General features: G+C 34.5%; 1 pseudogene; it reads right to left on the bottom strand.

Annotated features, from left to right (window-relative positions):
- Nucleotides 1-6,670: 6,670 nt before the first annotated feature.
- The window catches only part of LOC112090416, a 7,244-nt pseudogene continuing 6,496 nt past the window's right edge, over nt 6,671-7,418 (bottom strand).

Here is a 7,418-nt window from a genome sequence, read left to right as displayed (position 1 = left end):
CCAGACAAAAAGGAACTAAAAATTTTGAAAAAACACAGGGGAAAAAATGGTGAAGCATGCACTCTAAGAAAACTGCATAAAAACCCAAAGCAAAACAATGAACAAAACCAATGGAGAAGCAAGCAAGAAGAATTGGACAGCCCTGCAGCAAGAACACCAAAAAAAAAAAAAACCCCAACGTAGATTGCATATCCAAAAACTCAAAAAATCCATCAAAGAAAAGGGATAAAAATCCCAACTCTCCATGTAAATGAGACAAAAGGGGCAAAGAGATCAAAGCCATAAGAGAACAGATGCAAGATTTTAGCCTAAACCAAGCGAAAGAAACGAATCAGAGGAGGAGAAGAAAGAAAAAAAAAAGACAAAGCGGCGGAGAAAAGTAGAAACTCCTGGAAGGAGAAAACATAGGGCTCCACACGCGAAATGACCAAAAGCCATACGCCAATGGCAAAGCAAACGACAACAAAACCTAAAGACCAAACTGCCCCTACGCCAAACGAAGAAGGGAGCAGTAATTTGAGGGCAAAATCATCATTTTACTGTAGAAGGAACAGCAAATTGGGTATGCATGAATAGTACCCCTGAGCTTTCCTTTAGTATATTTATAACTAGCCATGGACGCACGCATTTGCGTGCATTGCAGTAGGAGGTAATTTTGTATCTTAGAAAAAGTTAATAATTTGTATACAATAGAAATAGATTATTTATGTATATTTGTACATGAATATATACATAGGACATTGTTATATGAAGTTATTTACATATAAAATTAATTATTATTATGAAAAAACTTGCATAAAGTTTGTTGTTTTTAAAGTTTGGGGTTTTTTTCTTACTTGGTTTTTAATCTTTGTGTTTTTGGTATCAAGATAGAAGATTGTTACTGTACAACTTTATACACATGCATTGCCTTAAACGTAAACAATAAATTGGAATATTTTGGAGTATTATATGTAAATATTTTATTTTATATGTTATTATTTTTATAAGTTGTTAAAAAAAATACCTAGATATTGTTTCACCAACATTGCTGTAAAAACCGCAACCACTGGTCCTTTCATTGATTTAATGACATTTTCATGAAATTGATCTACTTTATGTCCCCACAATGGGACTTGAAGATACACAACAAAACAATCAAATAATAACTATGACTAACATAGAGTCTAATAGAATTCTACACTCAAAATCATAGAATCAATAATTTAGAATCGTACCTTAACAATCTCTAAATTTTATCTTGAGTGATTGATGACTTCAAAAAGGCTTAAGAGGAAATGAGCTTGGTGGCTGAATAAACAAAAGTTCTCTTGTGGTGTTCAAGAACGTGAGAAAAGAGGAAAGGAGAGAAAAGAGAAAATATATCAAGGCAACTGAGAGGATATAGACTGGTGGTTCTAAAAATATATCGATTTTTTTTTTTTGGTCAACACGTAAGAAAATCATGAGCAATAATTCCAAAACTATTTTTAGAATCTTCTTGAATATTGCAGGCGTGCATTGGGGACTACGGCTGTCACTGAGATAATGAATCCTAGAACATATTGCACGATGATTACTCTCCCCTTCCTTTCACTATGTGCATAGCTAAGGTATATAATAGGTCAGAGAATGTATAGTCGTGAACCTGGCCTTTTTTTTTTCCACCGTATGTTTACGAGGATAGACTTCCTATTGTAATTTGACCAAAGCATAGGTAGTAATGTGATTTGTTTCCTAGTATAATATAGGACTAATGGAGATATTTGTGGGTATAATCGATGGCACATCAAACTGTATAAATTTATATTTATTTACTTTTTTAACTCCTATTAAAATACTATATCACATATCATATAAACCACAAAGTAACACACAAAATAAATCATGTATATATGTCATATAATAAAGAAACATAATATCAAATCGTAACATTATACTAATTCATTAAATCATAAGAATAAATATGAAATCACATAAAATTTTCATATAATGACATTAACTTGTTATTAGCACCTCGAGTCCTCGTCGCGTTCACCTGTAAAATATAACTCAATGTAATGTTAGAATTAACTACATATAACACCATAACATTATTCAAGTTAACTCCTAACAACTACTTCTAAGAATTTTATCGGTTTAGAAAAATGGGTGTTACAATACATCATCAGAAAACAAATGAAACACTGAATGTATAAAGACTACTTTCTAAGCAAATACAAAGAAGAAAAGGACAAATAACAGTAAATATCAATACTATCGTAGCAAATTAATGCATCCAACATGAGGAATATGAATTAAACCAGATTTAAGGGAAATAAAATAATAAAAGATCATGAGCAAAATAGTATGGTAAAATGAGAGAAGATAAAAGATGGAAAAAGTATTAATTTGCTTCATAGTAAGCAAAGGTAGTCAATTTGAGGGTACAATGCATAACTTTTGTTATAATGAATGCATGCAATAACGTTTAAAACAGGTAAAGCAACAAAGGAGAATGGAAGTGGGAATGGAAATAAAACAGAATGTATGAAAGATGTAAGAAATAATAATGAGATTGGATGATATAAAAGATTAAAGAAGTTTGTATTTAGGACAAAATATAAAAAATGTAAAAGGGTTGTGGCCATTCATTCATTCATTCATTCCCGAACTCTTGAGTTTGATACTGGAGCCATCTTCCATTCATTCATTCCTAAACTCCTCGAGTTCATTCATTCATTCATTCATTCATTCATTCATTCATTCATTCATTCATTCATTCATTCATTCATTCATTCATTCATTCATTCATTCATTCATTCATTCATTCATTCATTCATTCATTCATTCATTCATTCATTCATTCATTCATTCATTCATTCATTCATTCATTCATTCATTCATTCATTCATTCATTCATTCATTCATTCATTCATTCATTCATTCATTCATTCATTCATTCATTCATTCATTCATTCATTCATTCATTCATTCATTCATTCATTCATTCATTCATTCATTCATTCATTCATTCATTCATTCATTCATTCATTCATTCATTCCCGAACTCTTGAGTTTGATACTGGAGCCATCTTCCATTCATTCATTCCTAAACTCCTCGAGTTCATTCATTTATTCATTCATTTACTCATTCCCGAACTCTCGAGTTTGATACTGGAGCACTGTGAAAAAAACAAGCCAAAGATGTCAACTCTGTCAAATAAATCTAACAGAAAGAATTCATTCATTCCCGAACTCCTCGAGTTCGTTCATTCATTCATTCCCGAACTCTCGAGTTTGATACTGGAGCCCTGTAGAAAAAACAAGCCAAAGATGTCAAGTATGTCAAATAAATGTAACAGAAACAACAAGTCAAATTCATCGTTCATTGATTCACTAATTCATTCATCCATTCATTCATTCCCGCTCTCTTGAGTTTGGTACTGGAGCCCTCTGCCATTCATTCATTCCCGAACTCCTCGAGTTCATTCATTCATTCCCGAACTCTCGAGTTTGATACTGGAGCCCTGTGAAAAAAACAAGCTAAAGATGTCAAGTCTGTCAAATAAATCTAATAGAAAAAGCAAGTCAAACTGATCATTCATTCATTCATTTATTCATTCATTCATTCATATCATTCATTCATTCATTCTCAAACTCTCGAGTTTCATACTGGAGCCCTCTGCCATTCATTCAATCCCAAACTCCTCGAGTTCTTTCATTCATTCATTCATTCCCAAACTCCCGAGTTTGACACTTGAGTCATGTGGAAAAAACAAGCCAAAGATGTTACGTCTGTCAAACAAATAAAACAGGAAAAACAAGCCAAACTGATCATTCATTCATTCGATTCATTCATTCATTCATTCCCGAACTCTCGAGTATGATACGGGAGCCCTCTGCCATTCATTCACTCTCATTCTCATCGAGTTCATTCATTCATTCATTCATTCATTCCCGAACTCTCGAGTTTGATACTTGAGCCATGTGGAAAAAACAAGCTAAAGACGTAAAGTCTGTCAAATAAATCTAATAGAAGGAATTCATTCATTCATTCATTCCCGAACTCTCGAGTTTGATACTAGAGACCTGTGAAAAAAACAAGCCAGAGATGCCAAGTCTGTCAAATAAATCTAACAAAAAAAAAAAACAAGCCAAACTGATCATTCATTCATTAATTCATTCATTCATTCATTCATTCATTTCCAAACTCTCGAGTTTGATACTGGAGCCCTCTGCCATTCATTCATTTCGGAACTCCTCGAGTTCATTCATTCATTCATTCCCGAACACTCGAGTTTGATACTGTAACCCTGTGGAAAAAACAAGCCAAAGATGTCAAATCTGTCAAATAAATCTAACAGAAAGAATTCATTCATTCCCGAACTACTCAAGTTCATTCATTCATTCATTCCCAAACTCTCGAGTTTGATACTGGAGTCCTGTAGAAAAAACAACCCAAAAATGTCAAGTCTGTCAAATAAATCTAACAAGAAAAACAAGCCAAATTAATCGTTCATTCATTCATTCATCAATTCATTTCATTCATTCATTCATCCCCGAACTCTCGAGTTTGATACTGGAGCCCTCTGCCATTCGTTCATTCCCGAACTGCTCGAGTTCATTCATTCATTCATTCTCGAACTCTCGAGTTTGACACTAGAGCCCTGTGAAAAAAATAAGCCAAAGTTGTCAAGTCTGTCAAATAAATCTAACAGAAAAAACAAGCCAAACTGATCCTTCATTCAATCATTCATTTATTCATTCATTTCATTCATTAAATTGTTCCCAAACTCTCGAGTTTGATACTGGAGCCCTCTGCCATTCATTCATTCCCGAACTCCTCGAGTTCATTCACTCATTCATTCCCAAACTCTCGAGTTTGACACTCGAGCCCTGTGAAAAAAACAAGCCAAAGATGTCAAATCTGTCAAAGAAATCAAATAGGAAAAACAAGTCAAACTGATCGTTCATTCATTCATTCATTCATTCATTCATTCCTGAACACTCAAATTTGATACAGGAGACCTCTGCCATTCATTCATTCCCGAACTCCTCGAGTTCATTCATTCATTCATTCATTCCCGAACTCTCGAGTTTGATACTGGAGCCCTGTAGAAAAAACAAGCCAAAGATGTCAAGTCTGTCAAATAAATCTAACATAAAGAATTCATTCATTCCCGAACTCCTCGAGTTCATTCAATCATTCATTCATTCATTCATTCCCGAACTCTCGAGTTTGATACTGGAGACCTGTGGAACAAAAAAGCCAAAAATGTCAAGTCTTTCAAATAAATCTAACAGGAAAAACAAGCCAAACTGATCGTTCATTAATTCATCCATTCATTCATCCATTCATTCATTCCCGAACTCTCGAGTTTCATACTAGAGCCCTCTGCCATTCATTCATTCCCGAACTCCTCGAGTTTATTCACTCATTCATTCTCGAACTCTCGAGTTTCACACTGGAGCCCTGTGAAAAAAAGAAGCCAAAGATATCAAGTCTGCCAAATATATCAAACAGGAAAAACAAGCCAAACATATCATTTATTCATTTATTCATTCATTCATTCCCGAACTCTCGAGCTTGATACTGGAGCCCTCTGCCATTCATTCATTCCCGAACTCCTCAAGTTCATTCCCGAACTCTCGAGTTTGAAACTGGAGCCCTATAGAAAAAAACAAGCCAAAGATGTCAAGTCTGTCAAATAAATCTAACAGAAAGAATTCATTCATTCCCTTACTCTCGAGTTTGATACTGGAGCCCTGTTGAAAAAACAAGCCAAATATGTCAAATATGTCAAATAAATCTAACAGAAAGAATTCATTCATTCCTGAACTCCTCGAGTTCATTCAATCATTCATTCAATCATTCATTCCCGAACTCTCGAGTTTGATACTGGAGCCTTGTGAAAAAAACAAGCCAAAGATATCAAGTCTGTCAAATAAATCTAACAGAATGAAGTCATTCATTTCCGAACTCCTCATTTTCATTCATTCATTCATTCATTCATTCATTCATTCATTCATTTCCGAACTCTCGAATTTGATACTGGAGTCCTGTGAAAAAAACAAGTCAAAGATGTCAAGTCTGTCAAATAAATCTAACAGAAAAAACAACCCAAACTGATCATTCATTCATTCATTCATTCATTTCATTCATTCATTCCCGAACCATTGAGTTTGATACTGGAGCCCTCTGCCACTCATTCATTCCCGAACTCCTCGCGTTCATTCATTCATTCATTCCCGAACTCTCGAGTTTGATACTGGAACCCTGTGGAAAAAACAAGCCAAAGATGTCAAATCTGTCAGATAAATCTAACAGAAAAAACAAATCAAACTAATCATCCATTCATTCATTCATTCATTCATTCATTGAAAAAACAAGCCAAACTGACCATTCATTCATTCATTCATTCCCGAACTCTCGAGTTTGATACTGGAGCCATCTGCAATTCATTCATTCCTAAACTCCTCGAGTTCATTCATTCATTTACTCATTCCCGAACTCTCGAATTTGATACTGGAGCCCTGTGGAAAAAACAAGCCAAAGATGTCAAGTCTTTCAAATAAATTTGACAGAAAAAACAAGCCAAACTGATCATTCATTCATTCATTTCATTCATTCATTCATTCCCGAACTCTCAAGTTTGATACTGGAGCCCTCTGTCATTCATTCATTCCCGAACTCCTCGAGTTCATTCATTCATTCATTCCTCATGTATTCTCTGTCAGTTGATACAAGCGAATGGTATATTACCCACTTGTGATTAACTCTAGAACACAGAAAAAGAGTCAACCCAGATCAATCATTTCATCACAAAACCAAGAAATAGCTAAAAGGTTGTAACTTCTCCGAGAAACAAATTCTCTCTGTACTAACCTGAACAACACGGATGAAGGGTGAATGTAGACTTCTTGAGAACCTCTTATGGTCTTGTACTTCCCACTGTGGCTGTATGCCTTTAGAGAAGTTAATGGACATAAATTATTCAGCGCGTTAGCTAAAGAAAAATGGAGAAAAGGAAAGGAAAGAAGATGATAAAAGTCGATGCTTAAAAAATAAAAAAATAAAAATCAACGGTTAGATCATGTTTACGCAACTGCAGATTATGACAGAATCACTCACTTCTAAATGACACACATTTACAAAAAACCCAGCAGTAATTGCCTTTCTCACTGCCTGCAAGAGTTAATGAGTAGCTAAACAGTGAGCATTTCATTTGCTGTAAGATGTAGCGAATGATAAATACGCAACACGGGTCATGATATGAACTGTTAGAGAGAGAGAGAGAGAGAGAGAGAGAGAGAGAGAGATAAAAAATATGAACATCCTACAGGAAAATTGTATCAGAGAATAATCTGCGTTATCTGTTTTGCAGTAATATGTTAAGCTAAGATTAATTATCTTATAAACAGAGCACCTGCACAGCTACTTAAACTGGGCCGTCATG

The sequence above is a fragment of the Morus notabilis genome, unplaced genomic scaffold, assembly GCF_000414095.1.
Source record: "Morus notabilis unplaced genomic scaffold, ASM41409v2 Scaffold1378, whole genome shotgun sequence".
In the NCBI taxonomy this organism is placed as follows: Eukaryota; Viridiplantae; Streptophyta; class Magnoliopsida; order Rosales; family Moraceae; genus Morus; species Morus notabilis.
Note: the sequence above shows the minus strand (reverse complement) of the source record. Positions and strands in the feature narration are given on the sequence as shown.